Source organism: Ochlerotatus camptorhynchus, unplaced genomic scaffold, assembly GCF_037179485.1.
Source record: "Ochlerotatus camptorhynchus isolate MF236.1 unplaced genomic scaffold, CSIRO-AGI_Acam_v1.1 ptg000094l, whole genome shotgun sequence".
In the NCBI taxonomy this organism is placed as follows: Eukaryota; Metazoa; Arthropoda; class Insecta; order Diptera; family Culicidae; genus Ochlerotatus; species Ochlerotatus camptorhynchus.
Window position 1 is genome coordinate 795583 of NW_027040584.1, and position 19862 is coordinate 815444.

The 19862-nt window shown below is 38.5% G+C and overlaps 2 protein-coding genes across 5 annotated transcripts in view; one reads left to right on the top strand and one right to left on the bottom strand.

Moving 5' to 3' along the window:
* Lerp (lysosomal enzyme receptor protein) overlaps positions 1–19862 on the bottom strand; it is a 483866-nt gene that overhangs the window by 331489 nt on the left and 132515 nt on the right. The gene's annotated exons all lie outside the window — the stretch shown is intronic.
* The window catches only part of LOC135698737 (protein toll-like), a 183707-nt gene that overhangs the window by 77313 nt on the left and 86532 nt on the right, over positions 1–19862 (top strand). Inside the window, exon 2 of the mRNA XM_065218838.1 lies at positions 12007–12137. The gene's annotated coding sequence lies outside the window, so the exon portion shown is untranslated. The remainder of the gene's footprint in view (positions 1–12006; positions 12138–19862) is intronic.

Consider the following 19862-nt stretch of genomic DNA (forward strand, 5'->3'; position numbering starts at 1 on the left):
ATTCCGTTAAGAGGTTCGACAAATTTAAAGGAAGAATAGTGATAAATTTAAAGTGAATTTCGAGAGTTTTTTTTAAAGAAATTCCTTAAGTGTTCTCCACTGAATCTCGGGACTGTAATGAGGAAAATTCTGAAGAATATCGGAAAAAATTATAATTAAATCGGTTCAAAATAAACAATTAAGTAAATTCAAACATTGAAAAAAAACTTAGTTCTGTACACAGAAATACACAATCCAAGATTAACAAAAATTCTCAAGACTCTGAGACTAGATAGAGAACAAATTTACAGATCCAGGTCTTAGAAAACTGTTCAAATTTCAGAAAAGTGCAGTAATAAGAAACATGTGATCTCAAGCTTGGAAATATTTGGACGTGCATTCCCAGAAATGGAGACATTTTTCAGATTCTGTAATCACAAGGAAGTTGGATAAAAGGTTTGGGTTTGCAGCAGGGTTCCTGTTGGTAAACGATAAGCTGAATTGATGTCCTAACGATCATATAACGCGCGAAGGAGCTTGGGATTGAACCCCCGGTCTTCTGCTCAGTAAGCAAAAACGTTTGCCACTAGGCAGACGAGCCCCTTTTGATTCATCGAGTTGCTGTTATTACCATGTAGTCATGTTAACAAATAAATAAAAACGATTGACGAATCTAGAATGTAGATGGGTTTGAGATTAGACTCATGATTTTCAGCTCAGTAAGCAAAAACGGTTGCTCTAAGGCCACCGAGAACCCTCATATCACATTATACCGTTATTCAAACCCGGCATCGACGACAGCGAAAAGTTTTGCAAAATACACGATAAACAAGCGATTTTACCATACATATTTAATATTAAAGGACCTGGGACCGCGTTTTTCTGTTCAGTAAGCAAGCCACTGCAACCGACGATCTTTCAAATCCAAAAACTAAAAGCTACGAAAGAGTGCCTAGGCCTTCATTAAGTTCCACTTTCACGCGACGTTCAATGTTTCGATTTGCTCTGTACGCATTGTTCAGGTAATCATAACAAGCTATGACTGGCGTGACAATTGTTTGAGTCCTGGTTAAACAAGCTATTCAAATGAAATTGTTTTCGAATTTCACTTGGTATGTAATGAACAACAGAAATACGCGATAATTCATATAGTTTCAGCGGCTGATGGTTAATTTTAAATATACTAACGGTACTGCCTAAGGCGACTACGACGGCGAATACGACGGCGAATACGACGGCGCCTACGACGGCGCCTACGACGGCGAATACGACGGTGAATACGACGGCGAATACGACGGCGCCTACAATAACGAGAACAGCGAATTTGTAACTTACCATTTGTCTAGGATATAACACCTTTGCCCGGCACCTCCACTTCAGCTTCATGTCTGCTATCTGTCACTGTTTGCAAAAATATCTAATAGCAATTAACTTTGTTGTAATACTTCCTTCAACGAAAACAAATTTTCTTGCATTGCCATGGTCATCTGGGAGGAGATTCACGTCTAGTGTTTTCCCCAGGAACCGTTCACGGTCTGTAGCTACCGCCCGTCCAGTCTTGGGCGTATTCAGCGAGGCATCCTTCAGCTTGCTCACAATCTCCGACACTGCACAGTGGTCCAGAATGCAGATTTAGGTGGAATGATATATTTTGAAATTTCTCACGAAAGACATCTTCTAGAGACTTTTAAAACTCTTTAAGATGAATGTTTTATAGCTGAATTTGTTGCCTGTATCTCTTCTAATAAAAAAGATATACCCAAATGTAATAAAAAATATGAATAATTTCAAATTGATTTTATACGAGTTTAAAAAATAACAATTTTTTATATCATTTAGAATAACATACGCCCTTTCAAATGCCGTAAAAAAACTTTTTTTTTGTTTGCCCCAACCAGAAATATTAACATTTGAAAAGTGCATATTTTTAGTATAAAAACGTCAATAACTCTTTTTTAGAAATTCTAAATAAGAAAACTAGAGCAAAAGAACTGTTTTTTAAGAGCCACCCTAACTCAATTCAAGAAAATAGCTCTAAATCGGCCAATTTAAGAGATACAAAAAAGTTGCTTGAAATTAGCTCAGCTATAACTTTGCCGAAGAATGTATACCTTAATTTATTTAAACAAAAAAGTTAGATTGTTGATTTTGATATTAATAGAAACCACCCTAGGATTTATTGTTATAAAAATGAGGGCCTAACTATAAGGAACAACTTTGTAGAAGAGACTTTTAGTCTAAAGTTGCAATTTCAGGCTCAAAACATATCATTCCACCAAAATCTGCATTCTGGACCACTGTGCACTGGCGAGAGACCAGCAGACGAGCACATTTGCAAGCCGTAAACTAGCTGATTCACGGCAACGTAGGCCACCGAATCACCACCAAAATTCGCGACGGACACATTTATCAGCGCTTTCCCCGGCTAATTTACCAACCGAACCGTGTTCAAACTCGCACACGGGGACGAGACTCTCGATAGAACTACACGACGAAAGCGTGACATCCAAACACGGTGAACTGGCCTCCCCGGGGGCAATGAAAATCACAAGCACACTTTGACACTGCTGATTACAAAAAAACACACCCGTGCAAAGAAACCGATCTAATAAACGTCACTCTCACAAAAGCAAACCCGTCGTCTTCAAACGGCAAAAAAAAAGGAACTCGGTGAGCAATTTTGTGATCTCCACTGAAAATCAACCGGAAATGCACGGAATTTCACCACACCCAACTGCGAAACACGTTCAGAAGCACTTTTGGTACACTTTTGTCTCCTTGCAGGTACCAAATAGCACATAGCATTCGATAGCAAAACGATATAATGATAAAATTGGTAGTTTTGTTCCTTATCGCAATATATTAGATTCGTATTTTTATTGGGTCATTAGGGTGACCACTTCCATATTAGGGTGGTCAAAAAGATCGATGTTTTTCATAAATGATTTTCAAATATTTTTAATTTTTTAACATAACCACTGGGCCGATTTCAAAGATCAACATAGGCTTTAATGTTGGCCTATGGATCTAAGATTGTGCCCATCGCTAAAAATCTGCTATTTATTAATTTTGTCTAGATGAACGCGTCATTGGGACGGTACTAATGGATATAATTGGTCGCTATTGAAAATTTAGTCGATTGCTGAATTTATGTATGGGCCCAAATTAAGGACATTTAGGCCGACATTACATCCATTTCCTCTATATAAAAAATCAGGGATTTTTTCGTATTTGAGTTATATTTTATAGAAGTTATCAAGTTTTGGTTTTTCGCTCAATGTTCCCGATTTTATGACCCCCCGTAACATGGAATCGGTTTGATATTTTAATCAGCCCAGTGGTTAAAAAGTTATGAAAAAAAATCGATTTTTGGACCACTTTAACATAGAAATGGTCACCCTGATGACCAAATTTAAAAAAAAATACGAGTCTAATATTTTGCGATAAGAAACAAAACTACGATTTTTTACGACATTCTAAGAACCACTATATTGTTTTGCTATGAAATGGCTGAAGAGCAAACCGCAATAAGTGGGGTAAAAACCGCCGTCTATCCGTGAAATTATATCAGTAGCAGGGCTAGTAGTGCTGATGCGATATAATAGTAGTAACTTTAGTGACTAAAATTGCGGAAATAGTGACCAAATAGTGACTTGTAAATACTATATAAATAACCATTTATATGGTAACTTGGAAATTCAAATACAGTTTGATATTGAAATAAACTTTTTATGCCATGAAACTTAAAATCAAATTTCATAAATTCCTCTAATTTAATCGAATTACACAACTGAATCCCTTGTGAAGAGCATTTGAAGTGATTTGAATAATTTACTTTTGCTTACGTTGTACATGGTTATTCCCATTTTTTATGATCTTGAATTTGATTCTGAGTTCGAAATCATTAAATATTTGATATATCTAGGTAGATAACTTTGATAATTTGCTATGAACTTTTCAAAGAATTTCTTCAGCATGATCTCAAGAACTTTTTTAGAATTATTCCCTTTCTCTTAAACTTAGAGGCAAATAAGCTATTACAAACATAATATTGCATTCTAGAAATTCTTTGCAGAACAATCAATAAAAATTAGTTGGAAATGCTTAACATGAAATATCAGAATTAAATTGGACATTTTATACGATAGATGAGAAGATGAAAGTAAAGAGTTTGTAGTTCCGTCATAGCGTGAAATTTGTATATAGAAAGTAGAAAGCGAACAAAGGACAATTTTGAGGAAGTGACGAATAGGGTAGAGCATCTCCTTTACCAAGCTCATCCGTTAATGAGGGATGGTGTGGGGTGTTTCCCCCTATCACCACTGGAAAAACGGATGATCGCACATTTGCTCATGTACCTCTGATGTGCGGAAACAGTTCTATCGATTGTTTCACACTCAAGTCGCCATCTGACGTAAACAACTACCCGATTCGTACCTTCCTCAAAATTGTCCTTTGCTCGCTTTCCACTGTGTATATACAATTTTCACACTGCCGTACTATAATGGAACTATCAACTCTACTCCCTGAAGGCTCTTTCCATAAATCCATCCTTAGAATTTCTTCAGATATTTCATAAATTTCTGCTTAGAATAATCTTGGACTACTCCCTTCCATTCAATTGGAAATTCAATTCGAATTCTCTTTAGAATTCCCATAGTATTTCCTCAGAATCTCAAAACAAAAATTCATTACAAATTTGAAACTCTTCTCAGAATTGCTTTGAGATTGAACCCTCAAAATTCGATTCCATTGGAATTCTTCCCGGAATTTGTTTTGAACTGTTTAGAATTCTCTTGGAAGTATCTTCAGAAATCACCCAGAACTCTTTTAGAACTATCCGCAGAGACCATCTTTGGAGTTCACGGGATTTTCATGGAATTTTCACCAGAGCTACCATAAGCAAAATTTCAGAACAAATTTTGAATGCTTATTAGAATTGGACCTAGAATCCTCATCCAATCATCATAGAATTCTTCTCAGAACTCTCGTTAAAATGCACTCTCAATTGGAATTATTTCCAAAATTGTTTCGGGGCTGAATTTTGCGTCTCTAATCATTTAAAAAATAATTAAAAGCGACGCTCGTATGTGTTAAGCCATGTTTAACTATATAGGTAAACCTGGCATAAGATTTAAGCGCAGAAGAAGAAATCGGTCTCAGAGCACTTAATTTTACATGAGACTTTCGTAGTCTGTACTTCGGTATTCTTTTCAGATATATCTTGGTGTCATCCCTAAAATCCTTTAAAATTCTCTTAAAATTTACTTTGGATTTTTTAAAGTTCTTAATCATCCTTGAAAGCCTTTTGAAAATCTATCACAGACAAATACCTTTGGAAAGATTCCAAGGTTTACAATTTATTTTGTGGGAAAGGAGGTATACTTATTTCGATTTTTAATCGAAATTGTAAGCATTTCCCAATAGTTTTCCTGGTGTTCAAAAGTTTTGCGGTGTCTTTCGACTTTCTTAGCACCAAGTACTCAATTTAAACATTTGGTTGATATTTTAAAATTTCACTCTATTTTAGTAGTGAAAAAGTCACTTTAGTGACTATTTCTAGGGATATAGTGACTTTTTGGTGTAAAAAGTGACTTTTCAGTGACTGGCTTCAAAATAGTGACCAAGTCACTAAAAAGTGACCTGCTACCAGCACTGCAGTAGGGACCAAAAATTCAATCAGGTGTCCTAATAAAACCACCTCCTCATCTTAGTTGAGAAAAGTATTTCCTACTCGAAACATCCTGCGAAACCATTCCGGGGAAATTTGACAAAAATCTTGTAGCCTAATTGACGCGAATATGGTTTCCATATATATTAAAAAATAGCATTCATCGCGCGGGAAACCATTTCCGGTAAATTTGCGCTATATTGTAGAAGTTGGAAGAAGCTTCTGAAGCAAGGCGAAACCAATTTTAGGGAAAGTCGGAAGAAACGTCCGTGAAAAGTCGAAAGACACTTACAGAGGAAGACAGACTGTGGGAAATGTCGGTCGGAGAATTTAGTAGAATCTTCTAGGAGAGGTTAAGAAAATTCCAGTAAAAGATGGAAGAATTCCCGGAGAAAGTTGAAAGATACTTAAGTGAGAACTACTTAGGAAGCACCTTCGGTGGAATTTGGATGAAAGTCTCTGGATAAGATGGAAGATACTGCCTAGACAAGTCGCAGAAAACTTTTGGGAATAATTCAGTGAAAGCTTCCGGAGAAGGTCGGTTCGATAATATTGTACCTGACTTCCAGACATGATTCACTTCACTACGATTCGATTAAATCCGTCTTCCGAGAGCCTTATACAAAAACTTAAACAGCAGTCGTAGCTCGCGAGTAAAGTATTTGATGCATGAATATTGGATGTCTCCATTATTTTTGAAGCGTATGACAAAAATGGAACCCATATAGGGTTAACTGCCCCATTCCCGGCCTATTAAGCACAACCCGTATTTAGTCTTTCTTAATTTAGGGGAGTTTAACGCCAAACGGAATGCTATTATTACAGATGACTTCCAAATTTATTTACCTTTTCATATGTACCGTTAGTTCTGATAAGGGGTTGCGAAATATTAGCCATTGAAACGCCATTGGGATTCTCTTTGGCCTATCGAACGGAGTTAATTCGCGTGCGCCTGTTGTACACTTCAAGTGCCCCTTTTGTTTTCGAGATCTTATATTGCGTTCTTCAACATTTCGTCTTGCAGCTATTGAATTGAAGCGTAAAACGTATATTTGACACGTTCACGCCGCAATCATAGATATATTTAATGTTTTCTGCTCGATAGGCCCAAAACTGGCGATAAGGCCCTACCGAAGTTATACTATAAGAAGTTAAATACAAGTTGAACCCAGCTGTTCCCACTTCCACCAGAATAACTGTCTCTTCTATTAATTAAAAATGTTGACACTGTGAATCCGACAGTAAATTATCTATAATTTCGACAGAGTCACTCATCAAGCTGAAGTCGAAACAGTCCGATTTGGTTCTTACCTACTTAGATTTGATTATGGCCACATTCAAACGTACCTGGAAACGAAAGAGAAGAAGAAACCTTGATTAGAATTTACAATGAAGTAATGAAATTGGGTTGTTAGTGGAATGCTTTGAACCAGCCAAAAAAGGCTATCTTCCATTTAATTCCATTTAATTAGTTTTTGTATCCATGACAGAATCGTATTTCGACGACAATGTGCAGTTTTCATCAGTTTCAATCCCACTAAAGACTTATGAAAATCTATCCCCCTTAAGTACTCATCCCCTATCCTCATGTCAAGATCTCAAGATATAGTTTTTGTTTAGAATTTCAGGGCTGGTAGCGATCAATGCTGGGGCCTCCCTTAGCTCAGTCGGTAAAGGCGCAGCTACAAAGCAAGACCATGCTGGAGGTGGCTGGGTTCGATTCCCGGTCCGGTCTAGGAATTTTTCGGGTTGGAACATTTCTCGACTTTCCTGGGCATAGAAGTATGATTGTACTTGCCACACAATTATACCAATGCAAAAATGGTACAGGCATCGAAAGCTCTCAATTAATAACTGTGGAAGTGCATCTAGAACACTAAGTTGAGAGACCAGTGTTTACTCGGCTGTCGACAGAAGCAGCAATGTGTGTCATGCGATCGTCTGTTTACTCGGCAGCAACCATTGTGTGATCCTCCTCATTGTTCTTCATCAGCAGTTCTTTCAATCGATGCGTCGTCGACTTTGGAAAACAACCGTTTCGTGCTGACCACGTTTTGCGTCCATTGCTACAATGGAAGCGCTCTGACCATCGTTGGCGAATCTGCCATACAAGTAAACCACTGGAAGCTCCACTCCCGTTCTGGTAGAGGAGGCTTATTGGATAGCGGAAGATAAAATGTTTATTGTGTTGTACCTTTTTACTATTATTTTAAGATGTATTGCATAGTGAACAAGAATCCTCGGCTCTGTAAAGTTAATTCGGTTGAGCCTTATCAAATAAATAAATTAATAAACTAAACTAAGTTGAGAGCACGCAATAAGCTAATATGCAATATGCAATAATCTAAAAATGCGAAGAAGAAGAAGAAGAAGAAGCAGCAGCGATCAATGCTAAATAGTGAAGTTCTCGAAATGTTTCTGAAGATCTCTGTACTTCTGTGAAGTTTTCGAAGTTATTATGAAATTTCAGGAACTTCTTTAAGCTTCCGCAGCGAAATAATTAATATGGTTCTATGATTTTCACTGAAGTTTGAGAACTTTGTGTTGTTGTTTGTGTGAAGTTCAAATTATCGAAACTAATTCATAACTTCTTCAATAGTCTACAGTTTCCAGATGTTTTTAAAACTGCCCAAGATATTTCTCAATTTCCTTGAAATTCTCTAGACTGCCCTGAATATCTTAGTGTTTTTTAAAAGAAAGATTTTTTTATAAAGCTTATAAACGCTTACGGAACTTTGCCGTAAATCACTAATTTTCCCTGGAAAGCCTGGACATCCCAGAAGTTTTCGATGCTTACCTTAATTTCTCTAAATTGATCAAATGTTCCGATAAATTTTCTAATATATATTTATAATTCCCTGAAGCTTCTAAAGTTTTCGGATCAATCATAGAATTCTCGGAATATCCCATAATTCTATAGAACTCCTTGTAAGTCGCTGCAAATTTCCTTAAGTTAATGGGATTTTTAAGATGATGTTTGATCGTCGTCGAAGTAACAACAATCTAAAAATATCTTAATTTCTTAAAAGTTCTCTGGAATTTCTTGAAAATATCGGTGCTTGTTAAAAGTTCTCGCCTTTTTTTTTAATTAATGGAACTTTGTTGATGTTCTCTAATCAACTTAGCTAAATTTTTGAATTTTTTTTTTTAGATCTTGAAATTTCCATGATACAACACCCTTGAAATACTCTCACATTTCCGGATGTTTATATAATTTTTATTGCGTTCCAGAAACTTTCTCTGAGCAAACTGAAATTTCATAAAATTTCGGTTTCTGCAATTTCCTAGAAATTTTTTGAACTGCCCTTTAATTTTCTGATCTGTGTTGATGTCTTCGGAGCTTCCTTAAAACTCTCAACTCTAATGAATATCTCGGTTTTGTTTTAAAATAAATGGAATTCTCGTAAACACCTTTAAACTTCCCTGGAATTCTCTGGATTTCTGTGAAGTTCCTGAAATATTTCTGAAGTTTTCATAAATTTTCTTAAGGTCTCTGTACTGAATCTTTCGGAACATCTTATGGGTTCTCGATTTTATTTCAGCACATCATGGAACTATCCTGAATTTGTGTAAACTCACGTTTATAAATTTTTAAATCAATTCAATAGTCTGGGCTAAAGTTTCGGGGACTTCCCCTTAAGATCTCTGGAATTCCCCAAAGATCTCTAGATCTAGCTTTTCTGAGATCAATAGAACTTCAAATCTCAGGGAACTTTATTTAGCCAAATTATTGGCTAAAACGTAACGAAAAACTCTATACAAGGTCGTCAACTTCGAATTGTTCAAAAAATAGAACAACATGTAGGCCTATTCAGAAGAATGATCAATCTTGAAATAAATTCACGTTTAAAAAAGTTTAAAATAGTGACTTATTACAAAAAAAAAAGTGACTTTAGTGTCTTGGCCTTTAAAAAAGAGACTTTTTAGTGACTGGCTTGAAAAAAGTGGCCAAATCACTAAAAAGTGACTCGCTACCACCCCTGGAATTTACGTTTAATTTCTTTTATGACTCAGATTTTAACAGCTAGACTAGTTTGGTCTTAATTTAGGGTGTAATCAGAAATGTCTAATTCAGAGACGGGCTCGGTAGCTTAGTGGTTACCGTTTCAGTAAGCAGAAGGTCGGTAGTTCAATCCCAGGCCCGTCCCCTGACTTTCAATGTTTCACTATGCCTTATTATATCCACCTAGCTATTAAAAATTTGCCAGCAATGTTTACCGAACGTATCCTGTGGCCTTACCCTCCCACTAAAAAAAACTCCAAACTCCTGTGATGATACTTATGATTTCTCTCTTAAGTAAGTTGCAAGCAGAGATCGAAATTCTCGCTCAGCTGAAAGATGAGCGACGCATCATTCAAGCTGCTTTTCGCACAGCAGAAAGTCGACAGTATTTTCATCTCTCATTCTTCAACGATTATTCATTTTCCTCTCCCATCATACAAAAAACACCACTCTCTCAAAACCGGTGAGCACACTTTTTCTTCTGCTATTGGACACCGAAAATAATCGATAGTGTGTTGCTGGAATCCGAGCAGGAGTGTAGCAAATTAGGCTGAATTTACAAAGAGACGACATGTCAAAATTAGAACAATCGATTATCTGTCAAAGTCATAGGAAAATTTATTCCAATCGAGCAGAAGACCTGTCAAATGGATAAGACGTCGCCTCTTTACCCAATTCAGTCTTTTTAGAGCGATTGAGCCCCCCGTTCGATTCTATATGAATTCTGGGAGTTGATATGAAATCAAATTATTGAGAAAAAATTGAATATGTGGCATCACTGAGTACTAGTTGTCTCTCTCATACCGCCGCTAATCCAGTCCCTTAGGGCAAAAGCTCGGTTTCGTCTGAAGACAGCTCAAAATCGGGTTCTCAGGAAGGGTGAAAATCATCATCACCGAAAAACAAAAGCCGAAAAGAAAACGAAATTATCGGCTGTCACTACCGAGTGAGAAGAAATACTCATGGCTACTTTTCTCACGAGAATTGCTTTGCTAGTACAAAGTTGTCTCGCTCTTTGTTTGAACGTTTCATTCTTTGTACAGGTGATAAATGCTGTTTCTGCTCTTACATCAGCGATAATTACGATCTCTGGTTGCAAGGACGTGTCCAGGACAGCTCTCGACGGTTAGAGATAGTGCTACTTCCATCTTAAGCGGCCGAGATCAATCCCACATCTTGGTCAATACGGTAACGGACGGAGATGGCAATATTCTCAAACAATGATCTAAGACTTGTACTACCTACAAATTTGTGCAACTTATCAAAAATTTATTTTCATAATAATCAGAAATGTCGACGCGAGAGGAAATCGTACCCCCGTTGAAACCACAAATTTACTGCATAAAACCCACCGTCATGTAAGTTTCCCGTCATGCTAAAACAGCGTCACGCTAAATGCTCTCTCTCTGTCTCGCTCCAGGTGTGAAAACCTGCTGACCCTTACTTAACACTTCCGGAACTTATCCTCCAACACACACACATTATTGACTGTTGAACCGCCGAAGCGAACTGCGCTGAACTTTCTCAACCACTCATCCATCACCTGTGCTGCTGCTGAACTTTAGCCTCCTCCTCCGCCTAAGCCTTCACAAATGGTATTACGTGTACATGGCCCGCTTCACCGGGCAGGTCAATCCACCACCATTAGTTTGAATCTGATTTACTGTGCGCCCTGTGCAGTTTGTCGGAAACAATAAACTAGTAACTACCTGCCATTACTCTTCAGTTCGTTTCGTTTCCAAAATATGCCGGATTGTTTGTTTAACCGTCGTCCGACTGACTGACTGACTGACAGAGCCGGACTCGGACCCCGACATCATCAACCGGCCAGCCAGCGCGCGATCTTAATGAGAAAGCAATAAAAACAGTTACGTGCGTACTTTTTCATCACACGGCGGCCTGTCTAAAGCAATAATAATCGCTTTTCTTTCTTTGTGAAGATCCAATGGTTGCTCGTTCACTCGCTTGCCATTAAACTTGATCAAAAGGGTGTCGGAGGATTGTGTTTAGAGCGCTACTAAACTGATTAATGTCCGCGCGCCCTGGCCCTGGTTGGGTTATTTACTTTCTTCGGATCTTCGGCCCGGCGAAAATCAACTGACCCCTAGCTCGAATGAATCATTTAAATGAGGTGGAAAACTGAACGATTAAGCCTTTTTTATTCGCCCGTCGGCCACCGATCGGAGATCGGTGTGACCCGTTTCCCGTAATTTTTTTTTTAGTCTGCTTCTTCGGTGAGCTAGGGAAAAAGTTTAAATTGATTTACTGTTTTTTTTTTCGGGGGAGAATTTATGCCTACTGGCGGCACCATTAAACGACGGTATTTATTTTTATTATTCCTTCTCTTTCGCAGGGCCCAAGGAGATGAAACAGAAACAACATATCAAGTGAATCGAGTTCACCCAGCGCGAGGAGCAGCGCCATCTGGAATTGAACAGCTTTTTCCGCATCGTTTTAGTTACTGCAAACAAAAGGAAACCGAAGGTAAGTTTTCTCAAACAGAAGACATCTTTTTTCTTTTGCTTTGCTTTGCCTTGCCTTGCATTGCGAGGGAGGCAAAGTGTGCCGCAGAATATTTTCTTTGTTTTCGCCCGGAATGTTTGCAAGAATCAGAAATTCAATTAAATTCCTCGAAAATTAAACAAATCATCGGAAAAGATAAACATTCCGCTTCGTGTTCGGTAACCTTGTCAAACGAATGTGGTACCGCCGTTGTGCTCGTTTGCTTTATTTCGTCAAGCAAACATTGTTGATTTTCCACCGAATTTTCCAGCCCGAAAAGATGGAAGGTTATTTTCGATTTGATCACAAGAAGATGGATTGTTGTACACATTTGTGGCTCAAAGTGGAAACCGGCGGACTAAGATATGGACAAAACTTGTCTGCCAGCAGCTCGTCATAAAACTTAAAAATACTAACTACTGAAATACTACGAATGCCATTCATAAAATAGGTACTGAGAAGTGAAATCCTGTCACCAACTAGAATTAGTCAGACGAACTCCAGACGAATCTAAACCGCACTACCATTCATACTGGCGACAACACTCTGATGAGACAATGAAACCCCCTATCCCCTGATCCTATCCTTCGACAATGGTTCGCTCTAACCCAAAAGTACCGCCTCATGACAGTATTCCAACGGCTTTCGCTTTCTTTTTCCTACGACAACCTTGAGATTGAGCTATAAGCGACAGCCCACAGTGAGGCTGTCATATGACATGCAACGTTGCCGTCTTCTGCAGTACACGACAGCTCGTTCTTATTCATGTATTTTGTTCGTTCGGCTATGGCAGCCTCGGATGGTCATTTGTAACGTTCCTCGTACATAGAACAAGCAGTCCGTCAAACTGCCAGTGTGACACCGAAGCTCGTTCGTGCTGCCCATTGCAAAATTTCCATCCGATATTTTTTTAAAACGCGCAGTACTGCACGACACCAACCTGCCTTCTACCAACCCCCAACCCGATATTAGCTCGACATTGACCCGACATAAACACAGAATTGATCCGACATTTGGCCGACGTCGATTATAAATTTACCTTACATTGATCCGACATCGGGCCGACATATCTGTTCTGAATATTTTTTTTTGGGTTTCTTCGATACTTCACTGCCGTATATCAATTATATATAATGTCTCGTGACAGCCAATTGGGTATGCTGAGAGATGTCGTCAGTTTGTGAAGGGTGTCAAGACGGAAGAAACATTGAAAACCTGGTCATAAAGAAATTTATAAATACAGCCCATTCGGTTCACTACGTTCTAGATTAATGTGCACGATGATTTTAGCAAAGCGGGTATAGATCAACCCCCTGCAATGCCCAGTTCTTGAAACGGCCGAAAACATAAGCACCGCTGGTGATCCATAACATATTTAACAGTGCTCAACACCACTGAAAAATCCATCTTTTATCTACGAGTTATATACTAATCAATAGGTACTAAAAATCAGCAGGTATCCACTGCCATGTCACAATTTACCTAACCAGGTACCTAAATTTAGTCTCTAACAGGTAGAGGCATGCTACGATGTGTTGTTTTAGATAGCATGCTTGTATTTCAAATGATATTTTACTCTCGTTTAATCAACATATTTAATCATAGCCAAGACTCCTAACTTTTTCTCGAACATGACCCATTAGCTTCTGCACAGTGGTACTTTCCACCATTTTGACCACTTTTGGCCAATCTTTTTTGAATTTTTGGATGTCGTCCGCTGGTTTTATTAATTTTCGAAGCTTTGCTTTGGTTAAAGCCCAAAAAGTCTCGATTGGCCGTGCCTCCGTGCAGTTCGGCGGATTCATGTCTTTCGGTACGAAACATACATTTTGACTTTTGTACCATTCTAAAGTGTCCTTTGCGTAATGACATGACGCCAAATCAGGCCAAAATACTACTTGACTTCGTGCTGCCTGATCATCGGCAACAATCGCTTCTGGAGACATTCCTTAACGTATTTCTGAGTGTTCATCATCTCCGTTGTGATGTATGGACTAGATGTTTTACCACACTCGCATATTTCCTGCCAAACCATAACCTTCTTACCGAATTTTTCGGTAAAAATTGCCTTCTCCGTTTCGGGGATGTCCTTGCCTTCGCTTTCAGTATAGAATTGTGGTCCGGGAAGCGTTTTGTAATCTAGTTTCAAGTACGTTTCGTCGTCCATTATTATACACCCAGAATTTCGACACAATAACGAATCGTAGAGTTTGCGGGCCCGTGGTTTCACGGACGCGGCCTGTTTTGGGTTCCTTTTGGGTTTTTTCTGCTTCCGGTATGTTTGTAGCCCAAGTCTTTCTTTGGCACGCATGACGTTACGCGACGAGGTCCCTAGTTTTTTCGCAACAACCCGAACGGAAGTCGCTGGTATTCATTTGTAGGCATCCCGGACTTACAGGACCGGATTTCCGGGCACTCTTCGGCGCATCTTCAAACGTACACTGTTCTCTATATTTTCAAATCGCAGTTCGTACCGCTCCGACGCTTACACCCTCTTCCTTGGCCAATTTTCTCAAGGAGAGTCCGCTCACAGTGCACCATTTGTGCACGATACTTTTTCGTTGTTCCGGAGTAAGACCACGCATTTTGACAGGAAACACAAAACTGAGCACTTTTTTGATTCTATGTCATTCAGAAATGAGCAAACAAAAGGACGCAGCCAAAACATGTTGAAATATTTCATTATATTCAAAGTGACCGTTAAAATAAGGTGTGCTTATACTTTCTGAAACAGTCTATATTGCAATCTGGACAAGAAATTTTGTAGACTCCGGCTTCCCTAAGCCATTTATTGAATCTTTTGTTGAACCTAACAGTGACTTCAACTGATTTGTCCTGCTGCTGAATACTAAATCTAGGCCAAAACTTCTAAACTTCGAAATCAATGGTTTGGTAATGTTTTTGTCGAAATTCAACGCTACCCACTTTAAACCCTCAGTAAGAGTTGTCGAAATACGCCTAAAATGATCCCTTGTTCTTTTATCGATTACTGCTTGAATTGTTTTTTTTCCTGATACCCATTAAGTCTAGCGATTTCAAAAATGTGAGCTATTTCCTTTGATTTGCCTGTATCGCTAAGAGGAAGAGTTTGCATCCTGTGAATCATGTGGTGAAAAGCAGCCATTTTGTGTTGATGGGAATGGTTTGAAGTGCTTGGTATTACTCTCTTTGTGTTTGTTGGTTTCCTATAGATTTCGAAATTGAACGAAGACGTTTCCCTGATGATAAGAAGATCTAAGAAGGGAAGTTTGCCGTTCTTCGTGAGTAAATTTGACGTCCTTGTGAACGTTGCTTATGGCCTTCAAAGTTTTTGATAAATCTTCCCTTTTAACAATGCTAAAAATGTCATCCACGTACCTATACCAACATTTGGGCAACAAATTCCTATCCTCCAGAGTATTTTCCAGGTTAGCCATGAACAATTCACATTAAAATGGAGAAAGCGGATTGCCCATAGGAGCGCCTTTAGTTTGTTTAAAACAATTTCCTCTGAAAATGAAATAATTTTCCTCCATACAAAGACGAGTAAGCTTGAGATATGACCGAACTTTGGTTTTCCAAGTAGAATCCTCCCGTTGCTTCAGAAGCCAGTCCTCTAAAAGGCTGATGGCTTCCTTTACTGGTACACTCGTACAAAGTGCTGTGACATCAAATGAAACCATGACTTCGTCTCCCCGAATCTCTTCTGATGCCTGAAGTTGATTTGCGAATTCCGGTATGCTGTTAACTGAGTGAGTGGAAAAGGGTTTACGCATATTTTGAAATTCCTTTACTAGCCATTTGGCAAGCTTTTGAGTGGGGGACCCTTCAGCCAAGATTTCGTTTCCTGGTTTGTGAATCTTTGGTAAACCTTTGATCCTAGGTAGAATAGGGTTTGAAACTTTCAATTGATTCGTAGTGTTGCCAATAACCGCCTTGTACGTTTTATCCACATGTTTAACTATAAATGGGAGGGGGTCAATCCTCAACTGTCTGTATGGGCCATTAGTAATTTTTTCCGTCATCCGATTGTCATAGTCCTCTTTGTCCAAAATCACTACTGCATTACCTTTGTCCGGTTTTGTATAGAATACCGGCTTTGTTTTTAGTTCTTTGGGAATTCGAATTTCTTCTTTTTCGGTTTTACTAAGTCAATGTCCCTTTCCGTTTTGAAATAATATTCCTGGCAGTCTCGTGTAATTGAATAGGAAGTGTGTGAGTGATTGCAGTCTCCATGTCAACAATGGCCTCTTCCACGTCAGGTTTTGAGGAGATCGCATATCCTAATCCCTTGTTGAGAAGTGTCAATTGTTCTTCTGAGAACTGCTGCGTCGAGCGATTTACCACAAAACCTTCGACGGATTGAACCACATTTGTGTTAACTGAACTGTGTGATTTCTGGTCTCTCTGTTGTGTTGTGTAATTCAAATAGTATTGTAGTGACCTCAGTTTGTTGTTATGTAACTTTCTTTTCCTTTTTTCCTCGCAGTCCTCCAATACTTTTACTTTAGCCAAAAACAGTGGAAATTCAATTGTGAATTCTTTGGCCAATTTCAAATGCAGGGAATAACATTCCAACGACTTTGTTTCCAACTTTGAATAGAGACTCTGGATGCTCGCTTTTATAAATTCTGACTCCATCTTACGAACTACTTTTAAGGGAGTTGGTGTCTTAACCCTAATCTTATGACTGATAGGTGTTAGATTTAATTTTCGGCATTTCTTAAGAAATGCTATGTCTGTCCTTAAACCTACAATTGGATTTCTTTAGTGATATGTACCTATTAGGTTCTGAAAGCTTGGAAGTCATGATCAATCCTATTTTCCGCAACTCGGTGCGACATGTACCAAGGTTAATCATAGAGGAAAAGAAAGAACTGTCAAATTAGCACCAGAGCACCAGAGAAATTTGGCTTCACTCGAGTTGTTCGCAGATGACAGGCGTTGCAGTCCTGTGGTATGGATGCGACTGTTCTAATACAGCTTTCATTCGTTCGTGCGTGCGCTGTAGCCAATACACTACGAATTCAGATCGGAAAGTACGATAGCAAGCGGTAGTAAAGCACACAAAGCAACAGTCAATTCAGGTATAAACCAACTGTCGCGAGAAGGCTGTACTATTTGGAAGCCTGCTCTAACCATCCATAAGCCGCGAGTATTCGGTCCAACTCCTACTCGACATAGATATGAGTGAATTTTGTTACAAACAATGAACAATGAATTATCGGCTCCGTAAAGCTAATGCGATTGAGCCTTCCAAATAAACGAAGTAGATAAAAAAAAACTAGCTCAGCCAGAACCTCACCTTGCTAAGCCAAACCCCTTATCATGGTTCTTTCTCGCCATTCTCGTTTCCTTGTCTTAATACAAAAATATGAAACGGCAAGCGGTGCAGCATTTTTTGTTTCAACTAAAACTCTCACGTGACGCTTCAAATAACAAGAGAATTCAAAAATAAAATTGATGGCAGGCATATTGAGTATAGTGGACTCAAGAGGGATTCTGTTTTCGAAGTGTCCCTGAAGTTCTCTAAATTTTCTTTAAGTTCTCAGAATTCATATAGCATGTTCATTAAGTAGCCCTTTAGATTCCTCAATTTTCCTAAAGTTCTCGGAACTGCCTTGAAGGTTCACATAACTTTCAGGAAGATCTATAAACTTTCGTAAATTTCTAAAAACTTTTGCAGTTCTTGAAGTGTTTTGAACTTTCCTGAAATTCTCAGGACTTTACTGAGGTCTTCAGTATTTCTCAAAAATTAACACAATTTTCCCACAGTTATGTAAGTTAAAGTTACTTGATGTTCTTTGATGTTCCTTGAAGTACCCGAAATTTTCCTGAAGTTTTCGAAACATTGATGCTACCGAAAATATTTTGAATATCTTTAAACATCTATAAACACCTCTGAACATCCATGAAGTTTCTTCAATCTGTGAATCTATCTTGAACTTCGGTATTTTTCCGGTAATTCTAGGAACTTAAATTTCCCTGAAGTTATTAGAATTACTTTAAAATGTGTTAGCAATCATTTACCACAGGATCATGGATGACTTGACATGGTTGGTATAAATAATAGCATTTTAATCGTTTATGAGCAGTACTTATTCCTGTGAAGTTCCAGAAGTTTTCCAAATTTATAAATAAGTTTATAAACTTCACTGAAGTTCTTCCTAAAATTTCCGGAAATTTTAAGGTTCCCGTCATTTCCCGAAAGTTAAAACAAAATAAATAATGCTATTTTAGGGAGCTTTCCTGAAAATTGTCAAGATGTTCTCGGAACTTCCTTAATGTTCCGGCAATTTTCCGGATATTAACGGAACAACCTGATGACCATTGGGACTGATCATTTTATCATAATTCCTTGAAACTTGTTGCTGAAATTTCCTGAAGTTAATGAAAGTGCTCTGAAGTTCTTCGATCTTGCTCGAAGCACGCGGAACTTTTCTGAAGATAAATAAACCACTTAAAAATCATCAAACTTCTCTAAAGATCTTGGAACTTCTTGAAAGTTGCGGCTATTGATTTTCTGACTTGAAGTTCTCTGATCATCGCTGAAAGACCTGCAATTCATCGAAAGTTCTCGAAACTGTCATGAAGTTTTCGGAACTTCCCCTTTCCCGATGTTCATGGATCTTCCCTGAAGATTCCAGAATTTTCCTGAAACCCTCAAAACTTTTCTAAAGCTTCCGAAACTATCCTGAGTTTCTCAGACCGTTCAGAAGTTCTGTAATTTCATTGAAATTAACTGAACTGTCCTAAGGTTCTTTGATCTTTTGACGTAGGACTACGTCTGGGATTTCTATATGGGGGTACACTTTGTGAAAACCGAAAATGGAACATGTAACAACAGTATGAAAGATTTTGAACGTTGAGAACTCAGCTGTCCCAGGACCAATTTCAATAATTTTATCACCAATCGATCAGAAATATTCCTATGCATCTGCCTAACTTAAGACTTTATCATTTTTTCAAAATGTCACTATTGAAAATTGCACGAATGTGCAACTGTTGCTATGATAATTGCGCAACTGTTGCTGCGAAAAGCGATTTCCCTAACACAGATTTCAAAGTTGAATTCCATCTGCAGCTAGTTATCAAGGCTGTCCTCAAACGCTGATCGGATTCAGTTCCAATCACCGTGTGTAGTTCTCCAGTACACAACGAAAGGCTACCTGCAAGCAGTGAGCTGCAGCCCACATGAGCATCCATAGGAGGAAGAAGCCGCACCGCTATCGGAATCAGTAGCTCTTCGTGAGTCGCTGTGGGCCATATATGTCAAGCGCGTCATACTAAAGAGTATAAACAGAGATAACCCCGCTCTAATTCCTATTCCTACACAAAACACAAGCTCCTGCTGCAGGTGACAAATAAGATTTATTATATAAGACGACGCAGTCCTACGTCACCATTGCGTACAACCCCATAGGGCTGTCCCTTATAGTCTTTTTTAGCTAGTTCTTTTATTCACTAGACTCAGTTTTGTGTGACACTTTGCGGAGCCAGAAATCAGCAATGTTTGAATTTGTATCTTAAACAGCAGTAGTTCTAGGTTTTTTCTCCTCTATTCGAGACATAAACTACTGCGACCAGAAATTTGATGTATTGTAGTATATCCCGTGTCCTTAGTTTATTGCATGTCGTATTACTTCATCACTATTGAGAAATGATGAAGTATTCGGTTTTGATACAGGAATTGACTCTAATTGAAAGGTCCCGCTATTTATACCCTTC